Here is a 19,150-nt window from a genome sequence, read left to right on the forward strand (position 1 = left end):
AGCTTTGCTCCATTCCCCCCAGTCCTGGCACTCCCTGACAGCCTGAAAAGTCCCTCCCCAGCTTTTTTGGAGGCCCCTTCAGATCCTGGAAGGCCACAAGAAGGTCACCTGGGAGCCTCCTCTTCTCCAGACTGAACAGCCTCAACTCCTTCAGTCTGTCCTCATAGGAGAGGTGCTCCAGCCCTCTGATCATCCCAGTGGCTCTCATCCAAGGGCTGGAGTACCTTTGCTGTGAGGATAGGCTGAGGGAGCTGTGGCTGTGTAGCCTGGAGATGAGAAGACTCTGGGATGACCTTAGAGCTGCCTTCCATTGCCTGAAGGGAGCTTACTGGAGATGGACTTTTTGTAAGGATGTGTAGAGACAGGACAAGGGGGAATGCTTTGAAGCTGAGAGTGAATAGGTTTGGACTGGATCATAGGAAGAAGTCTTCAGTATGAAGGTGGTGAGACTCTGGAACAGGTTGCCCAGAGAGCTTTTGGTTCCCTGGAGGTGTTCAAGGCCAGGCTGAATGAGGCCTTGAGCAACCAGGTCTAGTTGAGAAGCATCTCTGCCCATGGCAGAGTGGTTGGAGTAGATGACCTCTAAGGTCCCTTCCAACCTAAGCCATTCCATGAGATGTCAGGGCAAGCTTCAGGTGATCTTACTTGTTTCTTCTACACAGTGTTGGCTTGGCCCTACTTAAGGGAGGCAAGCTGTTCCTGAGCAGAACCTCTCTTGAGTGTATTGCTTCCAGGCTTATGTCTTCAGCAGAAACCACAGTGGTTGCTACTTGAGGCTGGGACTGGCTGGCAATTTTGGAAGGAAACAATCTGCCTGCAGAAGGTGCTGATTTATTGAAACCAGTGTTGGTTCATGGGGAGGGGCTGGGCTCCACTCACTCCTCCTTGGGTGAATTTCTTGTGTTTGGGATAGAGTTTCTTAGTCAAAACAGAGATGCTGGTCAGGAGCCAAGTGGTTTGGGTTTTATCACCTCTTCTGTCACACTTCCAAAGCAGAGTCCTCAAAGCAGGTTTCCTACATGAATCATTGAATTGTTTGGGTTGGAAAGGACTTCTAAGATCATCGAGTCCAACTGTCAACCCGACACAACCGTGGCCATTAAACCACGTCCCTGAAGTGCCAGTGCCATGGCCACACATTTCTTGAACACCTTCAGGCATGGTGGCTCCACCACCTACCTCCCTCTGCAACCTATTCGTGGTAGAGATGAATGTCCAAACCACAGGACTGCTGTTCTAGAGCACATGGGAGTTCTGCATGAGGAATTCCAAGGCAAATTCCAGGCCTTCATCCCGATGTAAAAGAATTCAATATTATAAGCTTCCCAAAAAAGAAGTGCTGGGATGAGAAAAAGTTCCTATCCAGGTGTCCTCGTGCCTCCCCCCGTGGCCTTGCTGCCTGTCCCTGCTGGTTCTGCAGGTTTGTGTTTTCCTGCATGTGCTTTTGGTGGAGTGAGGAATTTTTGGAGACCTTGGGAAAACAATTGGCATGTCAGTCACAGGAGGAGAGGGGCTGGCCCTGAAGCACTGCCGGTGTCTTTTGGCAGGGGCAAGGCTTTAGGAGGCCACACAGCTCCTAAACCTCTGCTTTCTCCAAGGAGTATTATTAGAAAAGCACCTTCAGTAGCCAAGGAAAATAGAGCTGAGTGCTGCTGATATGTTTGTGCCTGGGCCATTGTTGTTGGGCAGGGTAGGAAAAATAATGCTTAGGGCAAGAGAGGAGCTTGTTGGAACAGGATGAAACACTTTCCTCCCGCTGGGTTAAATGCAGTGAGCTCAGCAAAGGCAAGGGAACACATGGGGTCAGTAATACACCACCTCCTTCCCATTTCTTCTCCCCATTTTATGGAGAGGGAAGTGATTCTGCTGAAAAGCAGCTCCAAAGAGAGAGACCTTGGAGTCCTGGTGGACAGTTAAGTTATTGATGGGCCAGCAATGTGCTCTTGTGGTCAAGAGGGCCAGTGGTATCCTGGGGTGCGTGAGCAAAAAGTGTCTCCAGCAGGTGTAGGGAAGGTCTCCTCTCCTTTTACTCTGCCCTGATGAGACCACACCTGCCTCCAGTCTGGGGCTCTCCAGTTCAAGAGAGACAGAGGTTTACTGGAGAGACTCCAATGAAGAGCTACAAGGATGACTAAGGGACTGGAACATCTCTTCTATCAAGAAACACTGATAGACATGAGGCTGTTTAGCCTGGAGAAGAGAAAGTTGAGGGGGGATCTGATCAATGTCTTTCAATATCTGAGGGGTAGCTGTCAAGATGAAGGTGCCAGGCTCTTTCTGGTGGTTCTCAGTGATAGGACAAGGAACAATGGGTACAAGCTGGAACTCAGAAGGTTCCTCCTCAAGGAGACATTTCTTTACAGTGAGGATGCTGGAGCACTGGAACAGACTGCCCAGGGAAGTTGTGGAGTCTCCTCTGGAGACTTCCAAAGCCAAAATGGATGCATTTCTGTGTGACCTGCCCAGGATGATCCTGCTTTGGTAGGGGAGTTGGAACCAATTATCTCTGGAGGTCCCTTCCAACCCCTAGAAGTCTATGATTTATCCTGTCTTAATTCTTCTTGAAGAGTGAGGAAATAAGAAGATTTCTTTTTCCTCTAGAAGAGTGGTCAAGCACTGGAACAAGCTGCCTAGGGAGGTGCTCGAGTCACCATCCCTGGAAGTGTTTGAAGGTTGTTGGGATGTGGTGCTTAGCAATATGGTTTAGTGTTGAAGTCGGTAAGGTAGGATTAATGGTTGGACCTGATGATCTCAAGGGTCTTTTCCTCTGGTTCTGTGAATGAGGAAAGCAGGAGGGGAGCTCAGGTAAGCTAGCTGTGTGCTTTTGTGCTCTGCAGGTACTCTTTGTTACATCAAAGCCCCTGGATCTGGTTATTCCAGGGCAGCTCAGCAACCCAAATCCTGCTTGGCTGCCAAGACAACCTTCCAGGGACTTTGTTGTAGAAGGTGGGATTGCAAACTTAAGGTGCACACTCCATTTGTGCCTTTACTCTGTATTTTGTTTCTGCTTCATGCTTTTAAGAAGAGGGGGTGGGAAATACCTGGGGATTGGAGCTTCACCCTTGCACAGGCAAAGACAAAATTCTCCTCTGCAAGACAAAACATTCCAGGGCCTTGCTGTGTGTTTGAGGTTTAAATAATGGGAGCTTCCAGTCTCCAAGAAGCCAACTGCATCCTCAGATGGTCCCTGCTAACCTCTTTAAAGAAGGCTTTTTGTTCTTCTTGTGGTAGATGGGGAATCTGAGCTTGCCTTTCTGGTATCACCCCTCCTTCTCCTACAAGTTCAAGTAGAAGGCAGGAGCATGAGACAGCAGAAGGTCTGAGCAGAACCAGGGGCTTCATACAGCTCTGATGGGTGCAGCTCAGAAGAAATCACACCAGTCAGCTCTGAAAGGGTTATGTAGTGTCAAAGTGTCACCTGTGCTCAGCACTGGTGAGGCCACATCTTGAATGCTGTGTTCAGCTCTGGGCCCCTCACCACAAGAGGGACATTGAGGGGCTGGAGAGTGTCCAGAGAAGGACACTGAGGCTGGAGAAGGGCCTGGAGTGCCTGGCCTATGAGGAGCATCTGAGGGAGCTGGGGGTGTTCAGCCTGGGGAAGAAGAGGCTGAGGGAGGCCTCATTGCTCTCTACAGCTCCCTGAAGGGAGGTTGGTGTGAGGAGGGGGCAGCCTCTGCTCCTTGGTGTCAAGCAACAGGAGCAGAAGAAATGGTTTCAGGCTGCTCCAGGGGAGGAGGAAATATTTCATCACTGGAAGGGTTCTCAGGCATTGGAATGGTCTGCCCAGAGCAGTGTTGGAGTTGCCACCCCTGGGGGTGTGCAAGCAGCCTCTGGACCCAGAGCTTAGGGAGGACATGGCTTAGTGCTGACTCTTCAGTGCTGGGTTGAGGGTTGGACTGGGTGATCTTGGAGGTCTCTTCCATCCAGATGTATTCTGTGATTCTGTGAATGCAGGATGAACTCCAGTGTGTCTGCTGAGGTCCAGACCCTAACTGTGGAGTCACTGAAAGAAAAATCGCCCTAAAACTTGCTTTTATGGCAGGGTTTTGACGCTAACAAGGAAATACTTTGTCAAATATCAGATGGCAATAATCTCCTCACATCTTTGCACAAGAAATTGATGTAAGAAAAAGAAATGTTTTAATTAATCAAGTCTAAGTCCTTCTGTCTTCGATTGAAATGCAGCAGATTGCAGCTTCTTGCTTCTTCTGGTTGCAGTCATCAAAAGAAACACTTACGAGGCTGATTTCTAAGGTCCCCGGGAGGATGAGGGTAATCTGCTGCTCTGCTCCAGAGGCTTAGGCTGTGCTGTTAGTGGTGGCTGGATTTGGGAATTATAGGAGACCTACTTCAGGGCTAGGCTGTTTGCCCACAGAGGTTGGTTTGTGTCTTCTCTCTGGTGAGTGACCAGATTCTTTCTGCATCCATTTCATGTCCATATGCTGCACATTTGTTAAGTGTGTTTAAATCATAGAGACAAACAAGAACACATAATCCAAGGCCACATTCTTTCCTCCTCCTGAATTGGAGAGGGAGAAGGGGAAAAATACCAGGTTGGGCCTCTCAATTTAAGCAAGATGTTGAGATGCTTGAACATGTCCAGAGAAGGCTGGTGAGGGAGCTGGAGCACAGCCCTGTGAGGAGCAGCTGAGTGAGTTGAGGTTGTTCAGCCTGGAGAAGAGGAGGCCCAGGGTCATTGCTGTCTACAACTACCTGAAGGGAGGTTGTAGCCAGGTGAGGGTTGGTCTCTACTGCCAGGCAACCAGTGACAGAACAAGAGGACACAGCCTCAAGCTGTGCTAGGGCAGGTTTAGGCTGGATGTTAGGAAGAAATTCTTCACAGCACTAGTGATTGGCATTGGAATGGGCTGCCTGGGGGGGTGGTGGGGTCACCGTCCCTGGAGGTGTTCAAGAAAAGACTGGATGAGGCACTTAGTGCCATGGTCTAGTTGACTGGCTAGGGCTGGGTGCTAGGTTGGACTCGAAGGTGTTTCAGAGAATCATGGAATCAACCAGGTTGGAAGAGACCTCCAAGATCATCCAGTCCAACCTATCCCCCATCCCTATCCAGTCAACTGGACCACGGCACCACATGCCTCATGAAGTCTTCTTGAACAGCCCCAGGGATGGTGACTCCACCACCTCCCTGGGCAGCCCATTCCAATGCCAATCACTCTCTCTGCCAACAACTTCCTCCTAACATCCAGCCTAGACCTCCCCAGCACAACTTGAGACTGTGTCCCCTTGTTCTGTTGCTGGTTGCCTGGGAGAGGAGACCAATCCCACCTGGCTGCAACCTCCCCTCAGGTAGTTGTAGGGTGGGACACTTAGTGACATGGTTTAGTTAATTAGATGGTGTTAGGTAATAGTTTAGGCTAGATGGTCTCAAAGGTCTTTCCCAACCTGATTAATTCTGTGAAAGCAGTTGCAGTAAGCTGAGAACTTGGATGGTTGAGCTGCCCTGCATGTTGGTCCTGCTAAAATGAGGACAGTCTGTGCTAGGATGGTGCTGTGAAGGGCTTGCCACAACCCACATCCTGCCCCCAGCTGTTCCCTGAAATCTTGCAAAATCCCCTCTGTGTCCCAGTGGGCTTCCATGTTGCAGTCTAAGCTGGGGCTGAAGGAGCCCAGCAGAAGCCATGTGATGGATCCGTTTCCTTTGGCACCCTGCAAGGTTACACCTGTAGGCTGTCCTTAAACGTGGAGCTGCAATCCTCAGCTGTCCTCTTTGATAAGTTGTGAAGTGCAGCAGTTATAGAGTGGGAGAAAACGGGAATAGGATTAAATGTAAAGAGTGCCTGCATCTGACTGTCCTGCAGCTTTGTGGGTGGCTCTGCAAGGCCAGGATTTGTCACTTCCTTCCCTTTTCCTGTTCTGCTGTCCCTGAGCTTTTCCCCTTATGCTGAGCTCTGCCTAATGAGGCAAGGATTTGTCCAGATAGACCATTGTTTAGCCAGGAGGTGGTGAAACAGATGCTGCTGTTGAAACGGATGAGAAGGTAATTTTCTCACCCTTCCACTAAGTGTAAATGTGTTGAAAAGAGGATTCTCACTGCTGGTACCTTTTGATTGGAGTGTGTACTCCCAGGCATAAATCAGAGATCAGCTGGTGGATGAGGAAAACAGCATCAGGGTGAACAAACTGGACATGGTCTAGATTTGTGCTGCAGACCCCTCACCAGCTTTGGTGCCTTTTGTTGTCACTGCAGGTGGTTGAGGCCTCATCTCTGGATATATTGAAAGTGAGGCTCCACAAGACTCTGGGCAACCTGATCAAGTGGTGGATGTCCTGGCTGACTGTAGAGGGAGTTGGACTGGATGGTCTTTGGAGGTCCTTTCCAACCCAGACCATGCTATGATTCCCTCCAAAGGGGCTGTAGGAGTCATCCAGCTGCAGCAACCTGGCTCCAACTTCACTGACCCTGTGCTAGCCTTTTCTGTGGGGTGTTGGTTGCAGAGAGCACCTGACCTACACTACACTTGCAGATGGGCTTACCTGAGCACACAGAATTGATCTGGCCAAGTGATGGGTTCATTATTCTTCCTTTTCACTGGGAGGAGCTGATCTAGATGGCCACTAAAGGTCACTTCCAACCCAAAGCACTTTGTGATTTGTAGTCACACAATCACAGAACCTTAGGGGTTGGAAGGCACCTCCAGAGATCATCCAGTCCAACCCCCCTGCCAAAGCAGGATCACCCAGGGTAGTTCACACAGGAATACATCCAGGTGGGTTTTGAAAGTTTCCAGAGATGGAGACTCCACAACCTCTCTGGGCAGCCTGCTCCAGGGCTCTGGCACCCTCACTGTAAAGAAGTTTCTTCTCACGTTGAAGTGCAACCTTCTCTATTCCAGTTTGTAGCTGTTGCTGCTTGTCTTATTACTGCAGACCAGTAAAAAGAGATTGGCCCACTCCACTTGACACCCACCCCTCAGATATTTGTACACATTGCTCAGATCTCCTCTCAGCCTTTTCTTCTCCAGACTAAACAGCCCCAGGGCTCTCAGTCTCTCATCACAGGGGAGATGCTCAAGTCCCCCAGTCATCCTCCTGGCTCTCCACGGGACTCTTTCCAGCAGGTCCTTGTTTCTCCTGAACTGAGAAGCCCAAAATTTGACACAATATTCCAGATGTGATCTCACCGGGGCAGAGTAGAGGGAGAGAAGAACCTTCAAGTTGTGCCTAGCAGATGAAAAGCTACATTGATCATCATTTCTGTCTGGACTGTCCTTTTGCACAGGAATAACATCATTCTTACTTTCCATCATAGAATCAACCAGGTTGGAAGAGATCATCCAGTCCAACCTAGCACCCAGCCCTAGCCAATCAACCAGACCATAGCACTAAGTGCCTCAGCCAGGCTTTTCTTGAACATCTCCAGGGATGGTGCCTCCACCACCTCCCTGGGCAGCCCATTCCAATCACTCTCTCTGTGAAGAACTTCTTCCTAATATCCTGCCTAAACCTGGCACAACTTGAGACTGTCCCCCCTCATTCTATTGCTGGCTGCCTGGCAGCAGAGCCCAACCCCACCTGGCTACAGCCTCCCTTCAGGGAGTTGTAGGCAGCAATGAGGTCAGCCCTGAGCCTCCTCTTCTGCAGGCTGCCTCTCCTCACAGGGCTGTGTTCCAGGCCCCTCACCAGCTTTGTCACCCTTCTCTGGACACATTCCAGTACCTCAACATCTCTCTTGAATTGAGGGGCCCAGAACCTTCCAAGATTCCCATGAGTTGAAAGGGTTAAAAAAGAGGAAAAAAAAGGCAGAAGCATTAGCATTTTGACAGCTTTCCACACATGTATGGCAAAAAGCCTTTAAAATTCACTGCACTGAGATAATCCTCCAAGTCTAGCATTTCCTCCTCAGCTTGAGGCAACCAACTGGTTTCCCTGCCCTTAATACCTTAATAGAAAGCTCCAAGAAGTTGCCAAGATGGAGAAAAGCAGAGACCTGAAGTTCAAGAGGAGCTGTGTAAAGCATCTGCCCTTTAATTAAGAAACAACTACAGGGACATCATTTTTGATACTGCAACTATTTCACACACACCTCCACCCTCCCCCAAGATCCTGAGTTCTGTGCGTGGCAGCTCACAGTACAGGACCAAAATGCTGAGCATCGTCACCCCCTAGCCCCAGATTTTGGCTGCCATGCAGCATCTCTGCAGAGCCAGCAGAGTGCAAACCCCAACCCTGATTCCACACAAGCTGAGGGCCTTGAGCTTTCACCAGGTTCAAGGCTCTTTTTTTTTTTTTCAAGCCTATTACAATTCCAGGAACAAAGCTGTGCTTTGGAGCTGATTTCACACCCAGCAGCTGTATGTTTGTGCCTGGGAAGGTTGGTGTTTGCAGTTTGTGCCTTTATCACAGCTCCAAAGCAAAAGGCTTTCTGAAGGAAGCACCCGGGGGTGTCTCAGGCAGGAGAAAGCAGACACCTCACCTTGCTTGGTGACTTTGGGATCAATGCAGTGGAAATAAGCAGATGCTGCAAGAGTAGTCAGGCATGGGAACAAGCTGCCCAGGGAGGTGGTGGAGTCCCTGTCCCTGGAGGTGTTCAAGAAACCTATGGCCATGGCACTTTGGGACATGGTTGAATGGTCATGGTGGCTAAAGGTTTGGCTCAGCGATCTCAAAGGTCTCTTGTAGACAGGTGGGGGTTGGTCTCTTCTCCCAGGCAACCAGAAGTAGAACAAGGGGACACAGTCTCAAGTTGTGCTGGGGGAAGTACAGGATGGATGTTAGGAGGAAGTTGTTGTCAGAGAGAGTGATTGGCATTGGAATGGGCTGCCCAGGGAGGTGGTGGAGTCGCCGTGCCTGGAGGTCTTCAAGAAAAGCCTGGATGAGGCACTTAGTGCCATGGTCTAGTTGACTGGATAGGGCTGGGTGCTAGGTTGGCCTGGATGATCTTGGAGGTCTCTTCCAACCTGGTTGATTCTATGATTCCAGGCAAACCAGTTCAATGATCCTATGATCTCTGGAGACATTCTGTTAATGTTGTCCTCTGGAACCAGGTAAATGCTGCTGAGATCAGTAGCTGAAACTGTGAGTATTTAGCCCAGGAGACCAGGTTGTTCCTTGTGTTGCCTCTGAAACATCTCGGAGCACTGGTACCAGTGCTTGTGTTTGTGTCCTTCATCAGCACTGGCCAGGCAACCTCAGCCCTCAGGAGAGCCCTTGTCACTGAGCTGTGGCGTTACCTTTGCTGCCAAGGAGGTGGCTTTCAGGTTTCAGTGAGCTTTCACTGCTCTGGTTTTGTTTGTATTTATTTCTAAGGCATTATTCAGTGCTAAATGTCAGCTGCCAGCCTGTTTCATGTCTTCAGAGCATCAGTGCTTTCCACTTTGCATCCCAGGAGGGCGGTCACCAACACCTTTGAGCTGGAGGCAAGCAGCATGGAAAAGATTGCTGCAAGAACCTCTTTGAGTTTGGAACTGGGAGGATGCCAGGAGAAGCAAGATAAAGGAACTGGCTGGCAAGGAGAGGCTGGAATAAGCTTTTCCTTTCTCATTTAGCATGGAAAGAAATTCTTTCCAGCAAGGGTGGTGAGACACTGGAACAGGTTGCCAAGGAAGGTTGTGGATGTTCCCTCCCTGGAGGTGTTCAAGGCCAGGTTGGATGCGGCTTTGAGCAGCCTGGTCTAGTGGGAGCTGTCCTTGCCCATGGCAGGGCTTGGAACTAGATGATCTTAAAATCCCTTCCAGCCCAATCCGTTCTATGATCCTGTGATGAGATATTGCTTTGCTTGGGACATCCTAAGCTGGGCTGGGTAGGACACTGGGAAAATCAGCTTTAGGGAACATTGTTTTGATATGGCTTGTTCTAAGTTGATGAGCTTGGAAGTCTTTTCCCACCTAAACAATGCCATAACTGAATGCCAGGAAGATGTGGCTGGTGCCTAGTGCATGAATCGCTGGACTGGTTTCAATGGGCTCTTCTCTCTGCCTCTCACATCTCTCAATGGGTGGCTTTAGGTGTTGCAAACAACAACTTTTAATAAGAGATTATCCCCCCTGAAATGTTTCTGATCACCAGGAGGAAATAACTCTTGCTGCTTTTTTCAAGCACTGAGTTACTACTTAGTTTTGTGGCACAGAGTATATGTTGCTTAAGACTGAGTTCATCACTAGGTGGCTTTTGTTGTGTCCATAGCAGTTTCACAGGCAGAAATCCTTAAACTGTGCAAACCACTCAGCGGTTTCCATGTGTAGAAAGGAGGGAACCTGAGCTGCATTCTTCTGCCACCATTCCCCCTTCCGTGCCAGAAGACAAAGGAGCTGGCAGAGGGAAAAGGAGGATTTGCAGAGGGATGTATGTACATGACAGCTCCACCTCCACCACCATATGATTAAGGATATGGTTAATCTCTGCAGATTTAAATGTTAAAGCCAGATGCAAGCCCCAAATCCTCTGCTATGTGTGAATCAGTGTGCTATGGCATGGGAGGAGTTGGGCTTTTGGGTAAGCTTGGGAAGCAGATTGCTGGGCTGGCCTGAAGACCAGATTTAGGGACTGACCTGCTGGAAGGCAGCTATAAGGAGAAGGACCTGGGTGGACAGCAAGTTCACCATGAGCCAGTAATGTGCATTCGTGGTCAAGAAGGCTTCCTGGGGTGCATGAAGATGAATGTGGCCAGCAAGTTGAGAGAGGTTCTCCTCTCCCTCTGCTGTGCCATAGCTGGGTGCAGTTTTAGGCTCCCCAGTTCAAGAGAGACAGGGAACTACTAAAGAGAGTTCAATGGAGATCGTCAACATGCTGAGGGGGGCCTGGAGCAGCTCTGTGAGGAGGAAAGGCTGAGAGCTCTGGGGCTGTTGAGCCTGAAGAAGAGCAGTCTCAGAGAGGATCTGAGCAATACTCAGCAAGAGCTAAAGGGTGGAGGTCATGAGGATGAGTCTGGGCTATTTTGAGTGGTGCCCAGTGACAGGACAAGGGGCAATAGATACAAGTTAGAATGTAGGAGATTTCACCTGAACTTAAGGAAAAACTTCTTTGTTGGGAGGGTGCTGAAGGCCTGGAGCAAAGGGCTTGTGGAGTCTCCTTGTCTGGAGAGATTCTAAAGCTGCTTGGACATTGTGATCCTGGGCAAGCTGCTGTGGGTGCCCCTGCTTTAGCAGTGGGTTTGAACTAGATGATCTCCAGGGGTCACTTCTAACCCCTACCATGCTGTCATTCTGTGATTGAAGACTCCATAAGCCAAGCCTCTATTTCCCTGGCCCACATGTCTTAGTCCTTCCTCATCAGAGTGATGGTCAGGAGACTGGAGCATCTTTGTAGCCTCTGGTGGACTACTTTCAGTAGCTCCCTGTCTCCTTTGGACTCTGCCAGAGGTACTAACATACACTCTAAGCTGTTTGAATCTCCATTGTAGCAGTGACTATTTCCACGAGGAAGTTTCCTCTCCCCAGACTCCCAAGCCTGAAGACACCTTACCCCAGAGTACACATCAGCACGATGGCTTGGCCACCTTTTGGGAAACTAATCTGCTTGCTTCAAACACTGGCTTGAAGTTAGGCAAAAAAGGGGCTGTGAACCAGGCTGCACCATTCCAGAAGCCAGGCACTCAGTCAAATCACCAGCTCTTGGATGAGCTGAAGTGTTTGTCCATGTGTGTGGTCTTAGCCCATGGCAAACAACAGGTAATGAAATGTATCTAGAGTTTCTCATGGCTAAATTAATTTACCTCCCATCAGCTGCAGGGGATGTGCACAGAATCACAGAATTAGCCAGGTTGGAAAAGACCTCTAGGATCACTGAGTCCAACCTATCACCCAGCCCTACCCAGACAACTAAACCATGGCACTAAGTGCCTCATCCAGCCTCCTTTAAACACCTCCAGGGATGGTGACACCACCACCTCCCCAGTCAGTCCACTCCAATGCAAATCACTATTTCCATGAAGAATTTCTTCCTAATGTCCAGCCTAAACCTGCCCTGGTGCAGATTTAAGCTGTGTCCCCTTGTTCTGTTGCTGCTTGCCTGGCAGAAGTGACCAACCCCACCTGGCTACAGCCTCCCTTCAGATAGTTGTAGACAGCAATGAGGTCTGCCCTGAGCCTCCTCTTCTGCAGGCTGCACACCCCCAGCTCCCTCAGCCTCTCCTCACAAGGCTGTGCTCCACACCCCTCACCAGCCTTGCTGCCCTTCTCTGGACACATTGAGGCACCTCAACATCTTTCTTAAACTGAGAGGCCCAGAATTGGACACAGTACTCAAGGTGTGGCCTGACCAGTGCTGAGTACAGGGCAGAAGAACTTCCCTGGTCCTGCTGGCCACACTGTTCCTGGTACAGGCCAGGATGCCATTGGCTCTCTTGCCCACCTGGGCACACTGCTGGCTCGTCTTCAGCTGCTGTCTACCAGTACCCCCAGGTCCCTCTCTGCTTGGCTTCTCTCCAGCCACTCTGTCCCCAGCCTGTAGCACTGCATGGGGTTGTTGTGGCCAAAGTGCAGAACCTGGCACTTGGACTTGTTAAAACTCCTGGCATTGACTGTGCCCATCTATCAGCTTGTTCGGGTCCCTCTGCAGAGCCCTCCTGCCCTCTAACAGATCAACACATGCTCCCAACTTAGTGTTGTCAACAAACTCACTGATGGAGGACTCAATCCCCTCATCCAGATTGTCAGTGAAGATATTAAACAGGACTGGGCCCAGCACTGATCCCTGGGGCACACCACCAGTGACAGCTGCCAACTGGATGTGGCTCCATTCACCACCACTCTCTGGGCCTGGCCCTCCAGCCAGTTCTTAACCCAGGAGAGAGTGCCCCTGTCCAAGCCAAGGGCTGCCAGCTTGGCCAGGAGTTTGCTGTGGCAGACAGTGTCAAAGGCCTTGCTGAAGTCCTGGTAGACTACATCCACAGCCTGCCCCATGTCCACCAGGCAGTCATCTGGTCATAAAAGTAGATCAAATTGGTCAAGCAGGACCTGCCCCTCCTAAACCCCTGCTGGCTGGTTCTGATCCCCTGGCCACCCTGTAGAGCACAGAGAGCTGCCACAGCTCATCTGGTGTGCAACCCACTCCTTACTCCAGTCTCCTAGAACTTTGCTGGGATCTCCATTTGGGCGTCCTGCTGAGCAAGCAATAGGTCCTAGCCAGCTGCAAAGCAGAGGGCAGATCTGGTTATGTCTCCAGTTAGAGAGTGTTGTCCCTAAACCTCATGAAACCTTTGGATCTTGGGGAATTCAGGCTGCTGAGTTTGGGGTGGGTGGAAATAGAGGATTCCAGGATTTCACCAGTTCTTTTACCTACACTGAAACCCCTAAGTCTGCCTTTCCCAGCAGCTACACTGATTTCCTTGCCAGCAGGGAGGTTCCCGTGCTGGTAACAATCACTGGTGCCAAACACATTTTTGTTCACTTGGGAATGTCTTTCCTGGAAGGTTTCTTTCATGTGTGGTGAATTCTTGGGCTTTAAACACAGGAAACATCACCAGTTGTTGGTTTTTTTTTTTTTTTTCTCTCCCCAGATATCTGTAAGAACTTGCTTTTAACTGAATTCAAATTGTTCCATTTGATGTTAGGCCAGGCAGCAGTCCATCCTCATCTGCAGTGCCTAGGATGAATACTTTGCCTAGGAATGCCAGGAGGTCCTGAATGACCTGATCTTGCTTATTCATCAAGTCTTGGTAGCCTGAAACTGTGCCTAGTTTGGCCACAAGAACGAGATTTGGCAGTGATTTGATGTAAAATGATCTTGGAGAGGCACTTTGGCTGCCCTGTGTATAAGATATGAGGAGCGAGGTGCTAGCAAAAGCCTTTCAAGGCAGTCTGTGTAGCCCAGCTTGAGAAGACTAAGAACTGAAGGAGGTGGCTTTTCTCTGGTGGCAGTAGGAAGGTCTCACCTAGGTCTGACCCAATCCCCAGGGCCTCAGAGGCTGCAGGTGGGACTTCTGGCTGCAGAACCTCTATGAAAAGAGGAGGACGAGGGCTTCTCACATAGAACACTGATTTTTTTTATCCCCAAAACCATATCCTGGTGGAGTGAACTTGACCATGGTGATGGGCAGTGCTTGCTGCAGCCTCAGTGGCTATCATGTGAATGTTTGGTTCTGATGACTTAGCACCAGCAGCAGCACTACAGGTCAGAGATAGAATCATAGACTCAACCAGGTTGGAAGAGACCTCCAAGATCATCCAGTCCAACCTATAACCCAGCCCTATCCAGTCAACTAGACCATAGCACTAAGTGCCTCATCCAGTCTTTTCTTGAAGACCTCCAGGGACGGTGCCTCCACCACCTCCCTCGGCAGCTGCTTTTCTGTCCTTGTGCTTTTGGCTATGCATCCTCCTTTCTTCCAAGCCAGGTCTGAAATCTCCTCTTTTTGGCTGCTAAAAGCTTTTAGGCTAGAAAATATCCCATTCCTGTCATGCCCCGCTTGGAAGAGAAAAGAAATCTTTTTCCCCAGCTCCAGTCTTCTGCTTTAGTGGGATTTTTGGGAAACCAAGGTCAGAATGTTCTTCTTAAGCCCAGGTGAGCTTTGGCAGCTGCCGCGCGTGACACCGATCGCAGCAGGCGGAAGAATTCATGCGCAAGCGGAGGAGCAGCCAAGCTTTCACTGCACAATGAAGATGTGGGTAAATGGGAATTAGGATTAGTCCTGGATTTGAGATCCTCGTAGCTGGCTGGTAAGAGCCTAATCTCCTCAAAGGCTGCAGGCAGCGTTCAGCTCACACAGCCCTTGTTGTTTGCAAAACCCGAAAGAAATTGAATTCTGATACTAAGGGAGCTTTAATCGGAGCCTTTCAAGGCAAGGGTAGGAAGAGCAGAAACTCTCTCAAATGAAGCCTTTTAATGTCTTTAGTGTCACAGTCACCCAGGCTCCTGGGTCTGATGAGGCCTTTGACAGCAACATTAACACTTTCCTTTTCCAAGAGCTTAGGGATGCTGATTGATTTTGGAAGGGTGTAAATTACATTCTGAAAGGGGATGGACCAGACCCTCTCTACAGGCAAGTGAGATGTAGTTATATCTCCTCCCCCTTGATTCTGCCCTAGGGAGGCTACAGCTGGAGGCTAGGCTCCCCAGTTCAAGAGAACTACTAGAAAGAGTCCAGCAGAGGGTACAAAGGCTCTGAGGGGCCTGGAGTATCTGTGTGAGGCGGAAAGGATGAGAGCCCTGGGGCTGTTGAGCCTGGAAAAGAGCAGCCTGAGATGGGACCTGAGAAAGTTCTTCACTGAGAGAGTGATTGGACACTGGAATGGGCTGCCCAGGGAGGTGGTGGAGTCGCCGTCCCTGGGGCAGTTCAAGGCAAGGTTGGACGTGGCACTTGGTGCCATGGTCTAGCCTTGAGCTCTGTGGTAAAGGGTTGGACTTGATGATCTGTGAGGTCTCTTCCAACCTTTGTGATACTGTGATATTCTCAGCAAGAGCTAAAGGGTGGGGAGCAAGAGGATGGGGCCAGGCTCTTGCAGAGGTGTCCAGCCACAGCATAAGGAGCAGTGGACATAATCTAGAACCCAGGAGGTTCCATCTGAACATGAGGAAAAACTTCGTTGTTGTGAGTGTGCTGGAGTCCTGGAGCAGGCTGCCCAGAGAGGTTTTGGAGTGTCCTTGTCTGGAGATATTCCAACCCCCCCCAGCCATTGCAATCCTGGGCAAGCTGCGAGGCAGAGCATGTTGTCTGAACGGAGCAGCTCCGTGAGGCAGAGGCAGCACAACTGCTTGCAACTTAGCTCCATTTATATTATTTGCCCTGCTGCACATACTTTGCGCTTTGGCAAAGTGATGTCCTCGCTCATCTGACTCTCCTGTGTTGCAAACCTCTTTGCAGAACTGTCTATAGTTTTGATGGTGTCTGCCACCATCAGTCAAAGTCTCTGTCTGAGCCACCAAGGCTGGAAGGAGCACAGAGGTACTGGGTGGATTTGAGTGGAAAAAACTGTCTTTACAATGCTGATACAATTCAATATCCCCAAAGAAAATGAATCATCTGCATGGGTGATGATGGAATGCCTCTCTCTAGACCTGAATCCGCTCTGTCAACTGTGGTGTGGATTGATTTTTTTCCCCCCTAAGCCTACTTCTTCAGCCCTCACCTTGAGAGATTTCTTTTGATTGTTTTTTCGACTGTTCTTGTGTTGCCTTCCTTGCTGAGGTTGCCTTTACTCTCTCTGTCGCCTCTTATCAAGTCATCCTGTTAATCTTTCCAGATAAGCTGTAAAGCACTCACCGTTTAGCAGAACATTCTTTCTGAGCTGTGAAGTTTCCTTGCATACCTAAAATCACCCAAGAAACTGTGGAACTCACTGGGTTTCTGCCTTCCCACGGCTCGGGGAGGGGGTTGGGGGCTACATCATGACTCTATTAAGATTTGAAAGACAGGGATTTTATTTAGCCGATTCTTGCAAATGCCTGTGCTCTCCCAATTGTTCTCCAAAGGAAGGCAGCATCAGAAGCATTGGGGCAGTGGGAGTTCAGATCTCTGCAGGGCCTCACAGGTCCCTTAAAGCACCAGTTTGTTGGAGGCAAGTTAACAGCGCAAGCTTCTGGTTCCATTTACAAGCCGTGAGCCAGGCAAATCCTTGGGCTTTCAGTTCCATTTCTTCTGCTTTTCCACAGAGATTGATGGCAAGAAACAGTGGATAGAGAGAGAACCCAGGAGAGCCCAGCACCCAGCAGCGAAGGTTAGTAGAGACATGCTTGAGCTGTATGAGCATGAGATTTGTTTTGGCTGGTGAAAAACATCCAACTGAGACCGACTCTGAGAGACCTTAACCCCCTGCAGGAGCCAGACAACTTGGTTTAAGGCATGCAGTAGTTCATGGACAGGCTTTACAGGCATCTTAAAACTGTTGCTTTGCTCAGTATTCACTGCTGGTTGGAGGGTTTGATCTGTACGTGGTGGGAGGTGGCAAGGACTGCTTCAGACAGCACTGTGTGAGGAGACTGACCCACGCTGGGGAGGCCTGGAGGGTGAAGCTCAGCGATTCTGAGCTGTAAAAATGCACTGATGCCATTGTTTGCCGTTCTAGCCTCTAGCAAGCGTGTAGGGAGCTATTAAACCCCTTTGAACCAACAAAGCCCTCTCGCACATCAGCAGGATGTGTCTACCCCAACTGTGAGACTTCAGGAGGACTCAGGCTCTCATGATGAGTGAAAGGATTGAGGTGGTTCAGCCTGGAGAGGACTGGATGCCTTACAGCTACATTTCAATACCTGAAAGGGACCTACAGGAAGGCTTGGAAGGACTGTTTAGAAGGGCGAGAGGCATTGATTTGAAACTGGAGCAGGGGAGACTTAGGTTAGACATAAGGAGGAAGTTCTTCACTATGAGAGTGCTAAAATACTGGAGCAGGTTGCCCAGGTATGTGGTTGAGTCCTTCTTCCCGTGAGTATTTAAGATTAGGTTCGATGTAGCCCTGAGTAGCCTGCTGTAGCTGGAGGTGTCCCTGCTGGCTGCAGGGGGATTGGACAAGATGACCTTTGAGGGTCCTTTCCAATATAATCCAATCTGTGAATTTGAACTGTGCAGCTACTAGGGGGGAAAAGAGGTGACACAGTCTCCTGAGCACTTAGGGTTTGCCTCTTACGTTAAGTGCTCCCTGAAGTCCACTACTTTTTGATGGCTCATCTGGCCACACAAATTGTGCTGTGTTTCTTTTGTAAGAGCTGGTGGAGCTGTCTGGGTGTGAGCAAACTGCTCTCTTGTTTGTGGCACTTACAGAGCCTGCAGTGATGGAATTTGTGTCCTATGAACCCTCCATGGCAATTTCATGTTCTTTGTTCAATGGAGGTCAGCTCTGAGACTGTCAGGGGCCCTTCATCAGGCTCTTCAAGCTATACCTCAGATCCCTTAGATCTCACTGATGCTGCTGTGCTTTCCAAAGCACTCATAGCCTCCCCTGTGGAAGGCCAAAGTGGCCACCACAGCTCCACCAACATGAATTTTCCAGCTATGACAAGGAATGCAGAGCCCATGTGCTCTGATGGGTCCATGTTTTCATAGCATCATAGAATGCAGGACAAGAGGTAATGAGCACCTCATTAGGTGCTTGAACATGGGAAGTTCCATCTAAACATAAGGAAGAACTTCTTTAATTTAAGGATAATACAACACTGGAACAGTCTGCCTGGAGACATTGTGGACTCTCCATCTTTGGAGACATTCAAAACCCCCCTGGATGTGTTCCTGTGTGACCTTCTTTAGGAGAACCTGCCTTGGAAGGGAAACTGGACTTGGTGATCTCCAGGGGTCCCTTCCAACCCCTATAATTTTGTGATTCTGTGAATTGTAGAATTGGTTTGGTTGGAAGAGATTTGTAAGATCAATAAGTCCAACCGTCAGCCTAAACCCATCATAGCCATTAAATTGTGTCTATGAAGTGCCACTTCCACATTTCTTGAACACCTGCAGGGATGGCAAAATGCAGATGACCAGAGTGAGACTACAATTAGTCAGCACAGGTCAGTGAGCAGGTTTGCAGCTGACACCGAGCTGGGTGGCTATGTCCATCTGCTAGAGGGTAGGGAAGCTTTACAGCAGGACCTGAACAGGTTAAACTGATGGGCCAAGGCTAACTGCATGAAACTCAACAAGGCTGAGTGCCAGGTCCTCCACCTGGGTCACAACAGCCCCATGACAAGCCAGAGACATGGAGATGTTTGGGTGGAAATATGCAACTTGGAGAGGGACCTGGGGATGCTGACTGACAGTTGACTGAGCGTGAGTGAGCAGTGCGCCAGGTGTCCAAGAAAGCCAATGGCATTCTGGCTTGGATTAGAAACAGGGTGGCCAGCAGGGACAGGAGGTGATCATCCCCTGTGCTCAGCACTGGTGAGGCCACATCATGAGAACTGCGTTCAATGCTGGGCCACTCACTACAAGAAGGATGTTGAGGGGCTGGAGCATGTCCAGAGAAGGGCAACTAGGTTGGAGAAGGGCCTGGAGCACCTGGGCTATGAGGAGGCCCTGAGGGAGCTGGGGATGTTGAGTCTGGAGAAGGGGAGGCTGAGGGAGACCTCGTTGGTGTGTACAGCTCCCTGAAGGGAGGTTTGGGGTGGGGAGGGGGCAGCCTCATCTCTTTGGTAGCAAGCAAGAGGCCCAGAGGAAATGGTTTCAAGGTGCAGCAGGGAAGGTTCAGGCCGGATGCCACGAAGTATTTCCCCATTTGAAGGGTTCCCAAACACGGGAATGGTGTGCCCAGGGCAGCGGTGGAGTCAC

The 19,150-nt window shown here is 49.9% G+C and overlaps 1 protein-coding gene across 6 annotated transcripts in view; it reads left to right on the forward strand.

Annotated features, from left to right (window-relative positions):
* TSPAN18 (tetraspanin 18) overlaps positions 1 to 19,150 on the forward strand; it is a 159,548-nt gene that overhangs the window by 12,689 nt on the left and 127,709 nt on the right. For 4 of the 6 annotated variants that reach the window (XM_064144254.1, XM_064144262.1, XM_064144238.1 and 1 more), the window contains exon 2: positions 16,549 to 16,613. The exons of the other annotated variants lie outside the window; for them this stretch is intronic. The gene's annotated coding sequence lies outside the window, so the exon portion shown is untranslated. The remainder of the gene's footprint in view (positions 1 to 16,548; positions 16,614 to 19,150) is intronic. 6 annotated transcript variants of the gene reach the window in all.

The sequence above is a fragment of the Pogoniulus pusillus genome, chromosome 1 (assembly GCF_015220805.1).
Source record: "Pogoniulus pusillus isolate bPogPus1 chromosome 1, bPogPus1.pri, whole genome shotgun sequence".
In the NCBI taxonomy this organism is placed as follows: domain Eukaryota; kingdom Metazoa; phylum Chordata; class Aves; order Piciformes; family Lybiidae; genus Pogoniulus; species Pogoniulus pusillus.